The sequence below is a fragment of the Mus musculus genome, chromosome X (genome assembly GCF_000001635.26).
Source record: "Mus musculus strain C57BL/6J chromosome X, GRCm38.p6 C57BL/6J".
NCBI classification, from domain to species: domain Eukaryota; kingdom Metazoa; phylum Chordata; class Mammalia; order Rodentia; family Muridae; genus Mus; species Mus musculus.
The window spans coordinates 6,178,348-6,200,577 of record NC_000086.7 but is presented as its reverse complement, the minus strand read 5'-3'; the positions used below and the strand labels follow the sequence as shown (position 1 = coordinate 6,200,577).

The 22,230-nt window shown below is 42.6% G+C and overlaps 1 long non-coding RNA gene across 1 annotated transcript in view; it reads right to left on the bottom strand.

Annotated features, from left to right (window-relative positions):
* Window positions 1-11,048, bottom strand: part of Gm33733 — a 40,182-nt gene extending 29,134 nt beyond the window's left edge. The window contains exons 1-3 of the long non-coding RNA XR_003953117.1: window positions 10,100-11,048; window positions 6,371-6,804; window positions 1,610-5,258 (exon numbers count right to left, since the gene is read on the bottom strand). This is a non-coding gene — a long non-coding RNA (predicted gene, 33733). The remainder of the gene's footprint in view (window positions 1-1,609; window positions 5,259-6,370; window positions 6,805-10,099) is intronic.
* Window positions 11,049-22,230: the final 11,182 nt, after the last annotated feature.

Below are 22,230 nucleotides of genomic sequence, written 5' to 3'. Positions count from 1 at the left end.
TTTTTTAAAAAGTACAGAATACCCAAGATACAGTCCACAGAACTCAAAAAGCTCAACATGCTGAAGTGCCCAAGTGAGGATGCCTCAGTTCCATTTGGGAGAGAGAAGAAAGCAATCACAAGTGGGGAGGGAGGGAGAGACCTGGGAGGGAAAGTGGACAGGGGGTGGGGAAGAGGGGAATCTGATCTGGTATTGGGTAAGGGAAAAGGACTAAAGGCCTGATAGCCAGCAGAAAGAATTGAAACAGGTAACCTTGGGGGTGGGGGTGGGGGATAGGCGATTGGGGGGACTCCCCAGAATGCATCAGAGAGCTGGCAGGTAGAGAATCTCAAGTCTCAAAGAGAGGGACCTTAGATAAAATGGCTGGCAGTAAGGAGAGGGAACTTACAGAGCCCACCTCCAATAGGAAGACAGGCCATCAAGTGAGAGAGGGGGTTGTCATCCCACAGTCAAAACTCTAACCCATAATTGTTCCTGTCTGAAAGAATTATAGGGATGGAAATGGAGAGGAGCCTGAGAAAAAGAAGGCCCAGTGACAGGCCAAAAGTGAGATCCAGCTCAAGGGTAGGTCCCAAGGCCTGACACTATTACTGAAGCTATGGAGCACTCACCAAAAGAGAGGACCAGCAATCTCAATAAATCTGGACCCCTGAGATCTCTCAAACACTGAACCACCAACCAGGCAGTATACACCAGCTGATATGAGTCCCCCAACGCACATATAGTAGATAACTGCCAGGTCTGTGTTCATTCAGAAATGATGCATCTAACCCTTAAGAGACTGGAGGCCCCAGGGAGTTTAAAGGTCAGGTGGGGGTGGGTGGGGATATCCACATAGAGACAGGGTGCAGAGGAGGTGTGAGATGTGGTACAGTCAGAGGGTGGACCAGGGGGGTGGGGAATAAAATCTGAGGTGTAAAAAAAAACTATATATATATATATATATATTTTTTTTTTAAGGGACCTATTATGACTGCCGTCCAGAAGACTCAACAAGCAGCTGAAAGAGTCAGATGCAGATATTTGCACCCAACCATTGGACAGAAGCTGCAGACCCCTGTGGTTGAATTAGGGAAGGCTGTAAGAAGCTGAGGAGGAGGGTGACCCTGTAGGAGGACCAGCAGTCTCAATTAACCTGGATGCCCAGGATCTCTCAAACACTGGACCACCAAACAGATAGCATACACCAGCTGATATGAGGCTACCGACACATATATAGCAGAGGACTGCTGCGTCTGGGTTCAATCAGAGAAGATGCACCTAACCCCCAAGAGACTGTAGGTCCCAGGGAGTTTAGAGGTCAGGTGGGGTGGGGGATGGGGACATCCTTGTAGAGACAGGGGGACGGGGAGAAAGTATGGGGTGTGGAACAGTCAGAGGGTGGACAAGGGGGTGGGAATAAATACGGAGTATAAATAAATAAATAGATATTTTTAAAAATAACAGATTATTTATATTTATTTTAACCTTGTTTAATACTAGTCATCACCTGCACAGAGACTCACAGGCTTGTCCCACTCATGTGTCTCAGAAATACATACCTCAATGCTCAGGTCAAAGTTTCTTTGAAGTGTGTGAGATAAAAGGCATAAGTAGAGGTGAGACTTACTCATTTCACTTAACATGACCAGACATCTGTACAACTTGACTGGGAAAACTCATGGTTGCAGCCTGGAGGACGATGCTATGTTGTACAATCCAAGCACTGCCAAGAGGAAAAAATGAAAGCTGTTCAAAATCACCAATATTGAGGTAAGTAAGAAATCCCAGAAGAATGAAGTAAAGCAAGGGAATAGAAGTGATGAAATGACATACTTTGTTATTCTTGCTTTGGAAACTCATCCATCACATGTGAAAGACCCACAAGAAGAACAAGATGCACATCTGCTACAAATGTGGGGTAGGGGGCTAGATCCAACTTCTGTATGTTCTTTGATTGGTGCTTAAGTCTCTGTGAAGCCCCAACGGTCCAGGTTAGTTGACTCTGTAGGTCATCTTGTGGTGCTCTTGGCCTGTCTAGATCCCTCAATCCTCCTCTCCTCACACTCTTCTACAAGACTCCCCAAGAGAAGCTCAATAATTCTAAATACTCATAAGTCCAGGATTGGTAATTTATTTCTACCAAGTCACTTTAAGTCAGTTGTTTTATTTGTATTTTAAAAGAATGACCTTTTGGTGGTCTGATATTTTATTGTTATTTTATGAATCTTTACTCCACTTTTTTTTCTTCTTCTTTAGGGGTAAATTGCTCTACTGTTGATTTATATGGATACTGCTACCTAACATTCATGTTATCATTTTTAACTACTACTTTAACAGCATGCCTCAACAATGATAAAGTTTTAATTTCACTAAGAGTATTTTAAGTGAGCTATAAATTTACAATAATAATAATAATAATCTGAAAAGGGCAAATAGGCAAAAAGTAAACTCTTCCTTCTTCTATGTCCTTTGATGAGGACTACCACCAGAAGGTGCGTCCCAGATTGAGGGTGGGTGTCCTGAGTTCAAATTTTCCAGAATTAGAGTGGACCTTCTCACCTCAAATGAACCAATCAAGAAAAATCCTTTTCCAGCTTATTCAGCTGCTTGGATTATGCTTAATTACATAGGTAGTCAAGATGATAAATAAAATTGTCCACAACAAAAAGAAAGAGTTAAAACTATTTTAATTCAAAGAAAATAAGATTTTTTTTAGTGTAGCTACCAAAGGGGGGAAAAAATGGAACTAAAGACTTCAGTTTTCAAAATACCACAAAATACCATTCCATTGACTATATTACAAAAGAGAATGATTTTAAAAGTAAAACACCATAAAGCAGCTTAAGTTACAAATTACTAAATTACAAAAGGGGAACTATTTTTTTGAAATGTAAATCAGGATGTTTCAGTATCCAAGGGAAAACAATGTTGGAGTGGAGAAACCTGGGAACACATCCTTGACAGACTGGGCAAGGCTGATCCCTGATTGACAGAGTAAAGAGGCTTCATGAGCTTTGGGAAGAAAGGAAGGCAGGGTTTTCCACCACTGAGCCTACCATGAGGCAGACATAGAGACACCATCATGGAGCAGACATGCAGTTGGGGGAATAGTGGACACTGTGGTTTTGACAGCATTTGATTTCACAGTCACAGGTTGTGCTAGCATACATTTGGATTGTGTGACAATGCATTATTTATCTCTGCGAATGTCTTTTATGTAATTATCTCTGAGAGCAGCCAAAAAGGGGGGTACAGTGGTAGGATTAGTCTCGGATCTAAGAAACACTAAGATTGGAGTGAGGGACTTCATAATGGCCTTCTAAGGAAGGAACTGACTTCTGTCCATCCTGTGAGAGGTTTGGAAGCCGATGTTTGAGTCTCAGGTAAGATCCCAACTTGGCCTCATCTCTGGGTGAACCTAACCTACGAACTCAAGAGATCCATGGCCAACATCAGACTTTGGGACCCAGAAAACAACTCTGCACTGTTTAAAGCCCCATGTTGAAATTAATTTTTCTTGTAGTTGCAGAAAAATTTGTTTCTATCCCTGTGTAGTGTGGGGCTGAATGTTTAGGCATAACCAGCAATCCTGGCTGATTGCTGGCTGGGAATGATTGACTCTTATCTCCAGGGTCCTTTCCTGTGGCATAGAGTCTGATTGCCCAGGCTTTTTCTCTGTCCTAAAGGCCAGACTCTTTGAAAGGAAAATTTTAGGAAGCTTCAGTTCTACAACCCCGATTGCTGCAATGGAAACCTCCTTGTTTCTGACAACTAGGGAATCCATATGCAAGGCACACACCAACATTGTATTCCTCACTTAAAACACAAATACTCTTATCTGTTTTTTTCTCTCCATACAACCAGGCATTTAAAGTGGCCATCAGCAAGTAGGGGTCACAGTAGCTAATGTGTTCCCTGTGTCTGTCGTCCTCAGTTTCCAGTCCAGGCCTGAAAGTGGAAGGAGTTAGACCATGAACCTGTATTCATACCCAACATACTGGTTGGAAGAAGTAAGAGGGGCTGGAAGTAGAAAGGCCCTGGGAGCAGTGACACCTTAATTTCAGTGGGTCCATAGTCCAGAGACAGTCCATTTGGCAGCATCATCTGTGGCTTTCCAATTTCTTGGCCTGGGTGTGGTCAGGATCCATGGTGTAATGCCAGCTGTCTTCACAGCCTTAGGACTGGAGAGAATCACTTATAGGGACCTTCCCAAGTTGGTTTCAGTGCTGCTTTTGTTACTGTCTGAATGCACCAGACAGTATTAGTCGAATCAAACATGGGGAAGGTGTGCTGAAATCAGAGGCCAGCTGGATCTCTCAGATACTCCAATGAATAGCCTGTATTGGAGGACTGGGGGTCTATGGTGACTTGAAAAAGGAATGGTTAGGGTTCTGCCAACTGCTGGTCTCTGAGCCTGGGAAGCAGTGGGGGATGTCTTGCAAGCATAATCTTTAAGGGGATAAATCCTTTCCTGTATAAGGTACAGTAAGCTCAAAGCAAAGCAAAGGAAGGAGGCCGACCCATCCTTCTCTGGACTCTAATGAGAATTTTGTTAGTTTTTTTTAAATGTCCTATTTATTCGTCTTACCTGGCCAAAACTCTGAGGTCTATAAGAACAATGAAGTTTTCAATCTATGTCTAAAGCCTTAGCTATTATTGAGAGGTTTTTCACTATGAAAGCTAGGCCATTGTCAGACTTCACTGCTAGTGGGAGGCCAAATCAGGACACCAGGTCCTGGAGGAGCTTCTTAGCTACAATGTGAGCATTTTCAGTCCCAGTAGGGAAATACTTCTTTCCATCCAGAAAAAAAGGTATCTATTAAAAGCTAGCAAATACGTTTATTCTCTCGTAGAATGCTTGATCTTGGTAAAGTGAGTTTTCCCAGAATTCATCAGGGTATCTGTCTCTCATTCTGATGGCTTCTTGGGAAAGGGCTTGCTGTTTTGAATTTACTTTTGCACAAAACTGGCATCTGGCTGAGTTATACTTCACTAGGCGGTGCAGTCTAGGTGTAACATACCTTGGTCTGGGAAACTCAGAGAGTTTTGTGGACCCTGGATCAGAAGCCTGGTGAACTTCAGTTCCCAGAGTCCTGTCAGTTGCTTCTAGGAGAATGATCCTTCCCTCCGGTGGCCTCCACCAACCTGACCGTTTGAGCTGTCCATTTCTTCTTCACCATGGAGTCTCAGGCAGTACCATGTTTGTGAAATGTCATCAGAATATCAATAGGTCCCGCTGGTCTGAGGACTGTTTGTCAGGCAGCCAGGTCAACAGCCTGGCAATAGAGGAGAGCAGTTTGTAGTGAAGCCAAATAGCCTCTAGGAGGGCCAAGACTTTTTAATGGCCTTTGTCCCAGCAGTGAGAAGTCCTCTTTCTATATAGATCATACTGTGGACATGCCTGGTAGTAAAACCATATGGGCTGACAGACTGTATTTTGTGGTGGACTTTCCTTCTCTACATCTGACAGCCTGGGCCAGATCTGTCACTTCTGCTCTCTGGGGAGAGGTACCTGGCTTGGGCCCAAATAGATTTCATTATATAGAAACTACTGAAGCTCCCAGATACCTGGTTTCATCTTTCTTCTCCTGACAGTTATGGATGTGCACCTGTATCATCAGGCAACAGGGTGGCTGAACTGATAGAGGTGGGTTTCTCAACCCTACTTGAGTGTGGGCCAGGAGGAGGAATGGTACTGTGTCACACAGTCATGAGACACCTAGGATTCTAGTCCTCTTTAGCAGACACCAACTATTCGTCATAGGGTCCTGGAAGTAAAATATCCTGACCCCAGAGTTGACTTGTTTGCTTTCTTTCATTACACTAGCAGTAGCCACAACAGATCTTAGAGAGATGGGCTAACCAGTGGCCACAGGGTCCAACTGTTTGGACAGGTATGTCACAGAGGGCATTTCCATGCCCCCAATGTTTAGGTTAAACCTCCTGAGTTTAGTGTCAGTGGAGATTATGGGCTAGTGTCCCACATTTTGCTGGCCTATCTCGGCCTTGCTACAGGCAGAAATATCCAGCTGTATCTAAGAAAACTTGAACCTGTCTTTAGTCTTTGGAGTTGGAATCTGAAGGATGGCAACAATCCTACGTTGAGACAGGTGTTTTTTTTTTCTTAACCTCCCCTCAGCTGGTAGCCTAGATATGTAACCTCTGATATTTTAAGCTGCCTTTCTTACCTGATATCCTGTAGCCCATGGTATGTAGCTCCTGCAGCAGTCCCTCAGTGGCCCTTTTATATTCTATGTTCCCAGGAAACCTCAAAGGAATTGCAGTGGGTCTGCATTTTGAAATCCTGGGGCAACCTAGTCTTGGTGTGTCTCCTGCTATAAATTCCCACTGTGTCTGTCCATTTGAAAGCAAACATGGGTTGACTCACCTCTGCCAATGAGGGAATAAAGAGTACATCTTTCAGATCCAAGACCCTGTACACCTGTATCTCTGGATGAATCAGACTCGAGAATTGAAGGCCCCATGTTTCCTCTTAAGCAGGAGGAGTATGTTCCAGGGTGACAGCCAAGGCTCCTGGATGTCTGTCTCTTTATCCAGGCAATATGGAAGACAGCAATTTCCCCCTTTTGTTACCAGGGTCTCTGGGTCTTCTTTCATCTGGACAGAGGTAGTTTAACAATTATAGGAGCCTGGTCTTAGGCTAGTCCTGAGGGTTGGTTTCTTCTGACAGCGGGTAAGAAACCAAAAATCTTATCATCAGTGGAGACGGTAGCTTTCAGTTTATGCACAAGATCTTGTCTCAATTGTTCTATGTCCTTAAGCATCCTTTAAGCCAACTCCAGCAACTGGGACCTACATTTCCTTTAAAATTAAAAAAAATTATAAATCTTTACTATCTTTGGCTGAATGGGTGATGACTTAGTTAGGATTTTATTGCTGTGAACAGACACCATGATCAATGTAAGTCTTATAAAGGACAACATTTAATTGGGGCTGGCTTACAGGTTCAGAGGTTCAGTCCATTATCATCAAGGTGGGAACATGGCACCATCCAGGCAGGCATGGTGCAGAAGGAGCAGAGAGTTCTACATCTTCATCTGAAGGCTGCTAGCAGAATACTCACTTCCAGGACTAAAATTATTGTCCACACCCATAGTGTCATACCTACTCCAACTAGGCCACCCCTACTCCAACAAGGACACAACTCCTAATAGTGCCAGTCCCTGGCTGAAGCATATACAAACCATCACAGGTGACAAAGGAAATCTTTTAAGTAGCTGTCTTTAAATCTTTAAAAGAAAGGTTCCAGTGAAAGTTGTTTAAAGTCACCTTAATCAGTGCTGGATAAAGTTCTATCTAGGCTGCAGTATCTGGCTGTGGTCTGTTGCACCCCATGGCACCCTACCAGTCCAGGGGTATTATAAAGATTTTAAGAGATTGGTAGGTTTTACAGATCATTAAGAATTCTCAACTGAGGAATACCAAATGCCTGAGAAGCACCTGAAAAAAATGTTCAATATCCTTAATTATCAGGGAAATGCAAATCAAAACAAACCGGAAATTCCACCTCACACCAGCCAGAATGGCTAAGATAAAAAATTCAGGTAACAGCAGATGCTGGCAAGGATGTGGAGAAAGAAGAATACTCCTACATTGCTGGTGGGATTGCAAGCTGGTACAACCACTCTGGAAATCAATCTTGCAGTTCCTCAGAAAACTGGACATAGTACTACCAGAGGATCCCACAATACCTCTCCTGGGCATATATCCAGAAGATGCCCCAACTGGTAAGAAGGACACATGCTCCACTATGTTCATAGCAGCCTTATTTATAATAGTCAGAAGCTGGAAAGAAGCCAGATGTCCCTCAACAGAGGAATGGATACAGAAAATGTGGTACATTTACACAGTGGTGTCCTACTCAGCTATTAAAACAATGAATTGATGAAATTCCTAGGCAAATGGATGGATCTGGAGGATAACATCCTGAGTGAGGTAACCCAATTACAAAAGAAGTCATTAGATATGCACTCACTGATAAGTGGGCATTAGCCCACAAACTTCGACTAACCAAGATACAATTTGCAAAGCACATGAAACTCAAGAAGAAGGAAGACCACATTGTCGATACTTTGTTCCTCCTTAGAATGGGGAACAAAATACTCATGAAAGGAGTTACAGAGACAAAGTTTGGAGCTAAGACGAAAGGATGGACTATCCAGAGGCTGCTCCACCCAGGGATCTATCCCATAAACTGCCACCAAGCCCAGACACTATTGCATATGCCAGCAAGATTTTGCTGACAGGACCCTGATATAGCTGTCTCCTGTGAGGCTATGTCAGTGGAGGGCAAATACAGAAGTGGATGCTCACAGTCATCTATAGGATGGAACACAGTGCCCCCAATGGAGTTGCTAGAGAAAGCAGGCAAAGGGCTGAAGGGGTCTGCAACCCTATAGGAGGAACAACAATATGAACTAACCAGTACCCCCAGAGCTGTGTCTCTAGCTGCATATGTAGCAGACAATGGCCTAGTCAGCCATCAATGGGAAGAGAGGCCCTTGCTCTTGCGAAGATTATATGCCCCAGTACAGGGGAATGCCAGGGCAAGGAAGTGGACGTGGGTGAGTTGGATAGCAGGGTAGGGGGAGGGTATAGGGGACTTTCAGGATAGATAGCATTTGAAATGTAAATGAAGAAAATATCTAATAAAAATTTTTTTTGAAAAAATAAGAATAATATGATCTTAAAAAAAAAAGGTATGAATCAAGAAAGAGAACGGAATAGAACTTTTTTATTTCCTTTGAACTTTTCTCCTGCCTGGAGCTGCTTAGACAGGCATGGATTGGAGCTCAGGGAATGCTCAGAAGTGGGGAACAACTTCCCTCACCCAGTACATTCCATACACAGACCAACCCAGACCCTGACCAGCAGTCAAGCAACAAAATAGGTAGGGTTCCTTCTCCTGGATTGGGACAGGTGGAGGATTTTGCAGTTTCTCAGGGTGCCCTGGCAGAGCCAAAAGAATTTTGGTCCCTAAAAGAAGAGGACACATGTCTTAAGCTGGATGGGAGTAAGGTCATACACAAGAGAAAGCAGGAAAACAAGGTCAATACAGGAAAACAAAACTGACAGAAACACACACACACACACACACACACACACACACTAAAAACATCCATGGCTGACCACCATACATTCATGCACCCAAACAGAGAGAAGGATCCAGTGACCTCTTATGGATCTCAGACACTGCATCAGCAGCTGTATCTGACATCTTCTATGTATTCAAAATTACATACCTTAACCAGACTGTGCTCTGGAGGTGACAGCTTATGGGACATTATAATTTGTTTCATTGTGGAGTGAAGGTGTCAGAACCCTCTGAAGCATTAGGCAGCGATTGATTAAAGAGAGCCCTGATTGAGTACCCCTAGGAGTCCCCTGACCACTGCACTCCTCTTTAGTCTCCAGAGCTTTTGGACCCCATATGTCTCAAGGTCTAATCTCTGGGATATCCATGGAACCTCCAGAAATGTGGGGTATCACCAGAGAAGACTATTCAGACATAGGTTTAAACCAATAGAAACTCGGTATCACTGGCCAATGACTACAATAATTGTTTGGGACCCCAGTGTAGAACTGAGCCTTTCACACAAACCATGTTCAGGGTTGACATATGTCAGTTAACAAAAACAGTTACTCAAGTGTAGAACTACAGAAGGCAAAAGGCAAAGCTAGTACATTTAGGGAGTTTCCCAGAACTGTGGACTAGCTCTGTTTTCATTTCTGGTAGGTGATGTTGTCTATATGGTGAGTTTTCCAGTCTGAGTGGCACTTCCATCATGGAGTCAGGTGTGCTCCGACACCAGTGAGGGACTGACTGGCTTTCAGGGTCAAGACAACCTTTCCTAAAATCTCTTCCTTTCAAAAATCTTGCATTTGGTAGAACTCACAAAACTCACTCATTCTTTGCAAATAAAGGGACTGAAGCAGATGATAAAAAATACAACAGGAGGAACCAATGAGTGGATGCATCTGCTAATTCACCTCCTTAATTGTTTAGGTAGAGAACATGAATGTCTAAAAGCCTCCCCATGCTATTCACATGCTCCTATGCCTTGTGCTCCACCAGCACTGCCTGTACAGGCTTTACCTGGTGACTCCCAAGGGAACCAGCCAGCCCACAGTAGGTCTACGTTGTCAGGCTACACTAGATGTGTAGCTTCTGGCTGAGTTTCCTTAGGGAGTTTTTCCACAAACAAGCCCATCTGTACCGTCTCCAAATGCCCTATTACTAGTTCTGCTTAAACAGTTGTTGCACTGGCCCAGCCTGGAACAGGCCAGACTCTCACACCAAACACATAAAAAAAGTAAGATGTGGGCATGCTGAAGTCATATCTTAGAAGTAAAAACAATATGAACAGTCAAAACAGCATCTTCAATGCACCGAATCCTGAAGATGTCATTACCACATGTTCTCCAGTATACTGGCTCTGTGGACAAGAAAAAGAAAAATATCAGAAATAATGGACATTATACACCTAATGAGCTTAAGAGATATCTGTGTGCATATTACACATATGCCAAAGAATATACACATATACAGCACCTCAGGAAATCTTCCTAAAACAGACCATATCCTGGAATAGAAAATAAACCTTAACCCAGGTAAAAAATTGAAATTACTCAACGCATCCTATGTGCCTACCCTGGAATGGAACCTAAAATGAGGGCCACAGGAATTCCCAGTACTTAGGCACATACAAGCCCACAGAGATTAAACAACCTTCAAACATAAAAAAAGAAGGGAAAGAATCTTTGAATTAAATAAAAACAAAAGAACACAAGAAAATCTCAGATACATATTAAATATACTTCCATGAGCAATATAATTAGGTCTAAACTCCTACATTAAAAAAAGTCAGAATGAGCACAAATAACTGGCCAAATGAGGCAACTCAAGAATTTGAAAGAACAAGAACAAAGCAGACAGAAGTCAAGTAGATGGTGAGAAATAACAAAAATTGGAGAAGAAATTAAGGAGATAGAAACAAAGTAATGCAAAGAACCAACAAATCTAAAAGCTGTTGTATTTGTTTGTTTTCTGTTTGTTTTTTATTGTTCTTTTGTTTTGGTTTGATTTTTTTGCAAACATAAATTAAGATAAGTTACGATTGACAATTTTTTTTCCCAACTCACCAAATGATAGAAAAAAAGGTGAACAGATGAACAGGGAACCACTTAAACAGACTCTGAGGAAATTCAGATTATTGAAAGGCAATACTTAAAAACATGTGACAAAATCTAAAAGAAATGGATGAATTATTACATTCATGCGAACCAGGAAAGTTAAACTATGAGAAGATGAACATTTTAAACAAAGAGGAGATTGAAACAATTTAAAAAATCCTTCTGACTAAATAATGTCCTGGCCCAGATAGATTCACAGCAGAATTCTAACAGAGATTCAAAGATCTACAAGCAACTTATGAAATATTTCAAAAGTGGGACCAAATCAGCACTTACACATGCCTTCCAGGGAGCCATATTACTCTAACCACAGAACCCTTTAAAGAAACAACAAAGCATACTGTAAACTAATATGTCTCAGCAATATAGACTAAAATTTCTTTCATAGGATCCTTCAAAACAGAACACAAGCTCATATTAAAAAGATCATATACTCTGTGGGGCCAGTAAGCCAACTAGGCCAGCATGGCAGGCTTGGCACACACACTAACATAAACTTGCACATGCACAGTAGACCTACACTGATGGGTGCCACTGCAAAAAAGCAATGGTGACAAGTGAGATGGGAGAAATGGAGGAGCTGAGCCATGCGTGCAGCACATGCGCTGTGGAGAGAGGTGGAACTGGAGATGTGACTGCATTTACTGCAGTGACTAGAGAGGGAGAGAGAGAGGGCTGAGGTTGATGGTGGATTATGTATTGTCTGGTCCTAGATGAGGAACAGGGAACTTTCTGGATGGATGTCCTCCAAGGACCACCATGTCCTGGGATGCTATAGAGGTCCACTGTTGTTGTTGCTGTGCCCATGAAGATATATTGAATTTTGTGAAAGGCCCTTTTTGTATATATTGAAATGATCATGTAAATTTTCTCTTCAGTCTATTAATTATTACACTCATTGGCTTATGTGGAAGAAGTCTCCCGGCATCTTCTACAATGAGATTAGACCAATATGTATCACTCTGCACTAAAACTAACTCCAAATGTATGAAGGTCCTGAAAGTGAACCCTGAAGTGATGGAGGCACGTAGGAGGTGCCCTACAAGGTATAGGTGTAGGAAAAGACTGTCTGGATGAAACCCTGGTTGCCCAGGAATAAAGGCCAACAAGTGACAATGAGGACCGAATAAAGATCAAAAGATGCTGTACAGATACAGAAACAATGGAATGAAGAAGAAGTACACTGACTAGGAGAAAATCCTTATTTAATGTCCTCAATAGACAAACAACTTCAAGATATAAGAATTAGAAAAGCAAATGTCACAGTTACAGAATAGGCTAAAGATATGAACAGGGAACCCTTAACAAATAATGGCCAGAAATATTTTAAAACACATTCAATATCCTTATCAACCAGAGAAATGCCAACTAAACCTACCGTATGCTTTCATTCTTAGCTCACTTGCAATGGCTCAGTTTAAGAAAGCCACTGGGTTGAGATGCTATGGGGAAATGAGAGTTGTCCTTCATCACTGTTAGGAGTGCAAACTGGTGTAGCCACTCTGTAAACCAGTGTGAAGGATTCTGCTAAAGCTACATGTCCTACCAAAAAACCCAGTTGTGCCTCTCCATGGCACATGCGCAAATGCCTGGATGTGCTACCCCACACATGCTTGCTAAGTGATGTCCATTGCTGATCTAATCAGAGTCCTCAAAATGACTTAACTATGCTTCAACTGATGAGTTTATAAATGTTGGACATTGTCCATGGTATTTATTTTCTTATTTTTAATCCTTTTATTAATTTATTTATTCACCTTATTGCCCTATTATATCCTCTCCCCATTTTCTCCTCCCAGACTTCCTTTACAAAACTCTCCCCCATTATCCCCTGATCTTGGTCTCAGAGAAGGCGAAGCTGACCCTTAGGTACCACTCCAACCTGGGACATGAAGTGCCAGCAGGACAAAGTGCATCCTTGCCCACTGAGGCCCAACCTGTCAGTCCAGGTAGGGAAAGGAGATCCAATGGGAGTAAACAGTCAGAGACATTTCCTGCTCTGATTGTTAGGGGGAGACCAAACTGCACATCTGTCACTACTGTCTAGGGTCCTAGGTCCTCTACACTCAACACAGCTAGTGCCACCTAAGTAAAGAGAATCACAACAGAGAAAATGCCACCATTATGTTGGTCTGGTACATCAAGTATCCACAAGGAGAAGCACACCCTCTAACACTGAGGCTAGACGAGGCAGTCCATCTAGAAGAACAAATTTACATACAGACAACATGTTTTTCAGATAGCCACCCTGTTCCACTTGTTTGGGAACAACATGAAGACCAAGCTGCACTTCTGCTACATCTGAGCAGGGAGGCCTAGGTTCCACCCATGAATGATCTTTGGTTGTTAGTTCAATCCCTGAGAGCCCCAAGGGTCCAGGTTATTGGCCTCTGCTGATCTTCCTGTGGAGTTTATAGCCCCTTTGGAGCCTACAATCCTTCCTCCTATTTTTCTATAAGTGTCCCCAAGCTCCATCCACTATTTGACTGTGGATGTCTGTATATGTCTGGGTCAGCTGCTGTGTGATGTCTCTCAGACTCCTGTCTGCAAGCATAACAAAGTATCCTTAATAGTGTCAAGGATTTGTGCTTGCCCACAGGATAAGTCTCAACTTGGTCCAGTTATTGGTTGGCCGCTCCCTCCGTCTGTGCCTTATCCCCAATAACTGCATTTCTTGTAGACTGGATGTTTGGGTTGAAAGTTTTGTGAATGTGTTCATGTCCCTATCACTCCAGCGAGATTCCTGCATTACCTAAGGATGTAGCCTCCACAGGCTCCATATCTCCAGTGCTGTGAATCAAATCCAGGGACAGCCCCATTGATTCTTGGGTGCCTCCCTTATGTCAGGTCTCTGTGTCTTCCTAGAGATGCCCAGCAACCACCAGTCAGTTCCAGTTTTCCATTCATACTCATGGCCATCTGGCCAGCCCCCTGCCCCTCTCCACACCCTCCCCAGAACCAGCCCCCTTCACTTCCCTCCCTCCATCTGCCTTCCAGAATCATTCAATTTCCCCCTTCCCAGTGAAACTCAAGCATCCTTCCTTGAAGGGAATTTTCTTAATTAGTGATTGATGTGGAAGGGCCCACCTCATTCTGGAGGGTACCATTCTTTTGTAAGTTATCTTGTGTTCTATAAGGAAGCAGGCTGAGCAAACTATGAGGTAGCAAGCCAGGAAATAGTGTTCTCCAGTGGCCTCTGCATCGGTTCATGCCTCCAACTTCCTGCCTTGATTTCCCACACTATCTTCCCTCAGTGACAGAGAAAGAGAGGTGGGGAAGGTATCAATAACACTTGGGATGTTTGAAAATGCTATAATAACTTTATTTTATAGTTCATTAAAATGCAAGCTATATATTAATTCAAAAATACAAAATGAAATAAAATATCATGTAAATGTATGTGTAAGATATATGTGTGTAAGTATACACATACTCATATGAATATAAAGTTTTTAGAAAGTTAATTCAATTAGAGTGAAAATGCCCCTATAGAGAACAATAGACTATCTATCAGAAACCGAGCTTCAGGCAAAGCAAACTTCCCTTCTAGTTACTGATTAGGGGGTTGAAAAAAGCCCCAAGGCACTAAAGGTTGTTGCCATTGTCTTTATTTGTCTCACAGGACTTGAAAGTAAAACAGTTGCTGAAGCTTTCCCAGATTTCAGATGCCGAACTGTGTCTGACCAGGAAGCCTCCTCTTGGAGGACTAGTTGTCACAGAACAGGAATGAGCTATTCAGTCTTCTGGGGACAAAAATCAATCAATACTCCTATCTGGCTGTAACATTTACAGATCAGAGCAATAGCCAACATGGCAAGATATCCCAAAAGATGCAATAGTGGACTTAGCTTCTTGATGTAATCAATAGCTCTCAAGTTGGCCTTACAGACAAGGTGCAAAGGAGGGAATTAATGTCTGTTTGGTCCCCAGTACCTTTGGCTGGTGGTCATGGAACCTAGAGTAGAACCTATTACTGCCAGTTTGCTAAACCTGTATCTTTTCTAAACGCATTAGAAATGCTGATCCCTAAAACTCAGTAGTAAAAAGTGCCACTCCTCCCCCTCATCAAAGAAGCTTCATTTTCACCTGAGGGAGACCATTCAGAAATTCACAACTCTTCAAAAAGCAGAGAACAAATGACTGTGATAGACACAGCCATAATTAAGCCATCTAGAATGCAACTCTCAAATGAAGACTCAGGGCACACTGCAGAGGAAAGTCGGGAAAGACCATAAGAGCCGGAGGACTACTCTGTCTTCTGGGAGGCACAGCCTACTGCATATGACAGGGGAGCTGGTCCAATGTAGCCTTAACAATATGATTACCTGAAAAGGGGCCAGCACAATGACCCTGTCACTTGTCCAGCCAACATGGCTGTAGGCAGTCTCACAAATGCTACCCCTAAATGAAGAGCTACAGGGAAGAACTTCAGCAGTATAACCATTGCTGAGAGATGAAGACTAAGTCTTCTGTCCACCTGAGGACACCTGGTAGGTCATGTAACTCCTGGTGGTCTACTCTAAAGACATACACCTCTAAGCAATACCAAACAGATTCACCAATCTGCATTTGTATAAAATAGGTATGGAGAGATGGATGGATGTATACATGTGAGCATGTATGTATATACAGCAGATAATAATCATAATAGAAGAAGAGCAGGAAGAGGAAGACAGGCATTTGAGAGGGGGCTGAAAGGATGAGTGGGGTCAGCACAGCAGGAAATGATGCGCATGATGCCCATACAGAACTCACATACAAACTTCTGAAATAGATTACATTAACAGCTACAACAGTCTGGAGTTGTATGGAGTCAAGCCTATGACTACCAAAATCATAGGATTCTCTACTGCCGGCATGCTGATTCACATTCAGAGAGACCCACTGCTTCTCCTCCTACTCTGAGTTCCTTGCTTTTCTGTGTTTTCTCTTTCTTTATCCTCTTGGAATGGCCAAGGTACTTTGTGTACATTTACGAATCAGGCTTTCCCTTCTCTTTGTTTCTTCTACTACAAACTGGTTATGGACTAGGACCTTGGCATCTTCTCTATCAAGCACTCTACATGAAACATGGTAGGCTTTCCCAGCAGGTCTGGAAAATCAACATACTTCATACTGAAACATAATATCCAACATGCTCATGTACAAATCATAGGTGACATCATCTGCCATGCAAACTCAATAGGAAGTCAATAGGAGTTGGAGGATTGAGAAGTCTGGGGCAGAGGTCCATGGGCACAGGCATCTAGTATACCTGCAGCCTTTAGCACACTATAAGCAGAAGTCCAATTTTCCAGGCTGTAGTCAACATATGTACTCATATATTTCTTTTCAAGTATGTCATCCTCATGGTTTATGAATATAGAAGCTTAAAGCAAAAATGTACATTGTCTGAGTCAAAATGAACAAATAAGTCTCATAGCCCATTGTTTCAACTTGTTTGGAAATCAAAAGTTTACATCCATGGCATGCAAGCACGGATGAGTTAGTTCCCCAAATCAACATGGAATTCTGTGGAGCCAGGATGGTACCTTAGTCAATAAAGTGCTTGGCATGCAACTATAAGGATACGAGTTCAATCCCTGTAAGTTTTGTTAAAAAAAAAAAAAAAGCCATATCTACAGGAACACAGTTGTGGTCTCAATGCATGCCAGGGAGAAGGAGATTTGGGAACATCCATGTTTACATACAAGTTCCAGACCAATAAGACACCCAGTTTCAAAAAGTAAGGTAAGATAAACTAAACTAAACTCAACTCAACTCAACTCAACTCAACTCAACTAAACTAAACTAAACTAAACTAAACTAAACTAAACTAAACTAAACTAAACTAAACTCAACTCAACTAAACTAAACTAAACTAAAATGTGTATAACATCCCAGGGTAAGCAAGAGGTTGTCTTCTGTTCTCCATACAAAATGATATACACATGACTCCCAACCCAACCATGCTGTTTTATTCTGAGAAAGAAGAACGGATTTTACAGATTTGATGATAAGTCTATGCAATGGATTGTCAGAGTCCTCACCTTAGTCCCAGCCCTGGGACTTCAAGCTCTGTGGTTAGAAGGATGTGCTCCTAGCAATCTCCATAGCTTTCATTTAATAATCTAGGAACATGGAATGGAGACCACAGGGATCCTACAAAGTTGTCAGTGAAATATGAAAAACATCTGGCCCATGGTCAGACCACAAATAAAGAACTGAGCAGCTTCTCATGCCACAATTAAAAGGAAAACTGGCTGGTGAGATCCCCTGAGTTTGATCCCTTGGATCCATCCAATAATTACTATCTGATTCCCACATGTAAGCTAGCACATATGTTCCCATCCTGGAAATAATAAAAAAAAGTTAAACAAATTAATATGAGGAACTGAAAGGAAGGTGGTTTCCTATAAAATTAGGAACCCATAAAGAATAGAATGGCTCTTGAAGTCCTAAAATCAGTGTGTCCTTCAGGGATGGTGGCTGACCACTAAAACCTTTGGTGGAAGTACAGGATGGTTTATGACCTCTCTCCCTAGTAGTTATGGTATTTTGGAAAAGTGAGAATAAGACCCATGACCATGCCTTTTCCAGGGTTTTGAATAACCCAAAAGATAGAAAGGAGACCAGTTAAGTGCTGTTTCTCCATCCAGTCTGAAATTCCCAGAAGACAATGCTGGATCAAGCTGCCTTTGGAATGTAGGACAGAGCTCTCCAGAGCAGTTTACTGTTGTTGCTGCTACACGAAACTTTCTGAGGAATTAAGAGAGATACATTTCCCCATATGTTTTAACCTCTGACATTATGTATCTTAACATCCTGGTTATCAAATGAGATTTCACTCTTGTGAAACAGCTCCTGGCAATCACAAGCCTGGTGGCTTCTGAGGGTGCTGGAGGGTTCATTGTACCCAGGCCTTGGCAGCGGGGTGATTGATAAATAGGGTATATGCTGATGGCACTTGTGTGGGGTTTGGGGAAGAGAAGATACCCTGATCTTATGTGGGACACAGACACCAACCTTGAAACAAGGACCTGTGCCCCTCAAATGCAGGTAGGACACTTTAATGAGTACAACAAATGAAAATGCATTTTTGAGATGAAAAATACCTTAGTCTGGAATCTTGCTACACTCAAGGCTGTACCTGATAATCAGAAACCAGAGTCATAACTCAATGAACCAAATACAGTCCTAGAACTCGATGATATTAACTGGACAGTATATAAGCTAAGACCAAGAGTCATTCTCAACTGTGCACATCCGCAGAGATGCCACCTTCAGCTCTCCTGTTGCTGGAGAGTCTCCCCCAGGTTACTGACCCTCAAATCAAAGAGTGCTCTTAGAGACTGGACCTGACCTTCAGCTAAGATACATCATGCAGCTGAGGAGCCTTGGGAAAAAAGGCTTAGGACCAAAGTTAGAATGTATACTATGAGTCTTGCATTGTGACTTTCAGCATAATAAAACATACCTTTTGGTTAACTATGCTGATATAGCTTCTTGCTCAAGATGTATAGAGCAAGTATTTCATCTCTGTAACTGTTCGGGGGATTGTCCTCTTTCTGTAACACAGTGGGAATCAGTGTAGACTTTGGTAGCCTTTGAACAATGGTGTTTGAGATAATGTTTAATTCAAGGGGATTCTGAGAAGCTAAGGACTGGAATTCCTGAGTGAGCTGAGCCAAGCAGCCAGAACAAGGGAAGGCACAGAGACAGGAGCTGGGGGGAAGCTCAAGGAGACTTCCTGAGCTGGGTAGTCCATTCTATGAACCCTAGAACTTGATCTCATGTGCCTATGTAACAACTACTAGATACTGAAAAGCTGCATAGCTGTGAATCTTAATGTTATCCTTGCCCATATGCAATGGATGCTCTCTGCTTCAAAGGGATTTTTAAAAGATTGTACAGAAGAAGATAAATGCAATGCCTATTGCAGCGTGGATGATGAGTACTGTGTCTAAAGATTAGTCTAGGGTTCATGATGTTTGTTGGTAAAATGTGGCTTTTCACTCAGTTTGTTTAATACTAGAAATTGTTTCCAGTCTACAAAATATCACATCATTCATAAAGGCACAGAAGAGTCTCTGAATATAGACTGTAATACAATGGGAATCCACATAAGGAATGCTGGGGTCTTTTGTCTTCCAGTCATTGCATCCCTGGGGGAGCATTTGCTGAATTACCTACTGGCGATCCACTATAAATCCACTGCCATCCCTGAGGGAAAGTGAGAGTAGAATATGGATGTTTGGTGAAAGGCAAACAATCCTATCTTCCCTAGTGACAAATCACACACACACACACACACACACACACACACACACACACACACACACACACACACACACACGAGCAGGAAGAGAACTTCACCAGGGTTAAACAACCTTAATTTAGGCAATTTACAGACTCAAGAAGAAAGATCACAATGATCCTTTGGGATCCATGGAACTTTGTTCCCAATGTTTCTTTCCGTGGATGTCTTTCCTTCCAGTCCTTGGTAGACACTAGGTTTCAGGGACCTTGTTGGCTCAGAGGTAGAAAGACTATGTTTCAGGCTAGCACTTAGCCTTACACTTCACACCATCATACAGACTGAGTGCAGCAGGACCAGTCACTGCAGTTAGGGTAACTAGCCTTTCCAATTGTGCACTGAGCTGTCAAGGTGTTATTGCTGGGAACCATCTAGGAACTTGGAGACTTTTTAAAAAGAGAACATGGAGGAAAAGGGGGGGGGATATGATCAGGTATTGGGGGTGGGTAACCAGGATTGAAGCCCTGAGGGATAGCAGAATGAATCTTAATAGGCAACCTCAGGAGGTAGGAAGTGGAAGGGCCCTACAGAATGTACCAGAGACCTGGAAGGTAAGAGATGACCAGGACTCAGAGGAAGAAACCTTAGATGAAATGCCTAGCTGTGTAGAGAGGGAACTTGTAGAAAGACAAGGCATCAAGTAGAGGGATGGTTGGCATCCCACAGTCAAAGACTCTGACCCAGAATTGTTCCTGTCTGAAAGAACTGCAGGGACAAAATGTATGAGAGCCTGAGGGAAAGGAGGTCCAGTGACACGCCCGAATTGGGATCCAGCTCAAGGGGAAGTCCCAAGGCCTGACACTATTACTGATGCTATGGTGTGCTTATACACAGTAGTCTAGCATAGCTGCCCTCCAAGAGGCCCAACAAGCAGCTGAAAGAGCCAGATGCAGATACTTATGGCCAACCAGTGGACAGAAGCTGCTGACCCCTGGGGTTGAATTAGGGAAAGGCTGGAAGAAGCAGAGGAGGAAGGAGACCCCATAGGATGATCAGCATTCTCAACTAATCTGGACCCCTGAGATCTGTCAGACAGTGAACAACGAACCAGGCAGCATACAGTTGCTAGTTCAAGGCCTCCAACATATATACAGCAGAGGACTGCCTGGTCTTGACTCATTGAGAGAAGAGCCTAATCCTTTTTTTTTTTTTTAGATATTTTCCTCATTTACATTTCAAATGCTATCCCCAAAGTCCCCAATACCCTCCCCCCACCCTGCTTCCCAACCCACCCACCCCTGCTTCCCTGCCCTGTCATTCCACTGTACAGGGGCATATAATCTTCACAAGACCAAGGGCCTCTCCTCCCATTGATGGCCAACTAGGCCATCCTCTGCTACATATGCAACTAAAGACACAGGTCTGGGGAGGGGGTACTGGATAGTTTATATCTTTGTTCCGCCTATAATGTTGCAGACCCCTTTAGGTCCTTGGGTACTTTCTCAAGTTCCTTCATTAGAGGCCCTGTGTTCTATCCAATAGATGACTGTGAGCATCTACTTCTGTATTGGCCAGGCATTGGCATATACTCACAAGAGAGAGCTATGTCAGGGTCTTGTCACCAAAATCTTCCTGGCATATGCAAAAGTTTCTGGGTTTGGTGGTTGTATATGGGATGGATCCCCAGGTGGGACAGTCTCTGGGTGGTCTTTCCTTCCATCTTAGCTCTGAACTTTGTCTCTGTAACTCTGTCCATGGGTATTTTGTTCCCCATTCTAAGACGGAACGAAGTATCCACACTTCGGTCTTCCTTCTTCTGAGTTTCATGTGTTTTGCAAATTTTATGTTGGATATTCTAAGTTTCTGGGCTAATATCCACTTATCAGTGAGTGCATACCTTGTGGGTTCTTTTGTGATTGGGTTACCTCACTCTGGATGATATCCTCCAGATGCATCCATTTGCCTAAGAATTTCATGAATTCATTGTTTTTAATTGCTGAGTAGTACTCAATTGTGTAAATGTACCATATTTTCTGTATCCATTCCTCTGTTGAGGGACATCTGGCTTCTTTCCAGCTTCTGGCTATTATAAATAAGGCTGCTACGAACATAGTGGAGCATGTGTCCTTCCTACTGGTTGGGACATATTCTGGATATATGCCCAGGAGAGGAATTGCTGAATCTTCCAGTAGTACTATGTCTAATTTTCTGAGGAACCCCAGACTGATTTCCAGAGTGGTTGTACCAGATTGCAATCCTACCAACAATGGAGGAGTGTTCCTCTTTCTCCGCATCCTGGCCAGCATCTGCTGTCACATGAATTTTTGATCTTAGCCATTCTGACTGTTGTGAGGTGGAATCTCAGGGTTGTTTTGATTTGCATTTCCCTGATGATTAAGGTTGTTGAACATTTTTTTCAGGTGCTTCTCAGCCATTCAGTATTCCTCAGTTGAGAATTCTTTGTTTAGTTCTGTACCCCATTTTTAATAGGGTTATTTGATTTGATGGAGTAAATCTTCTTGAATTCTTTACATATATATATATATATATTGGATATTAGTCCCCTATCTGATTTAGGATTGGTAAAGATTCTTTTCCAATTTATTGCAATCATACTAACAATGTAGGGTTTTTGTCTTATTGACAGTGTCTTTTGCCTTACAGAAGCTTTATAGTTTTTTTTTTTTTTTAATATTTTCTTTTTTTTTTTTAAAGATTTATTTATTTATTATATGTAAGTACACTGTAGCTGTCTTCAGACACTCCAGAAGAGGGCGTCAGATCTTGTTACAGATGGT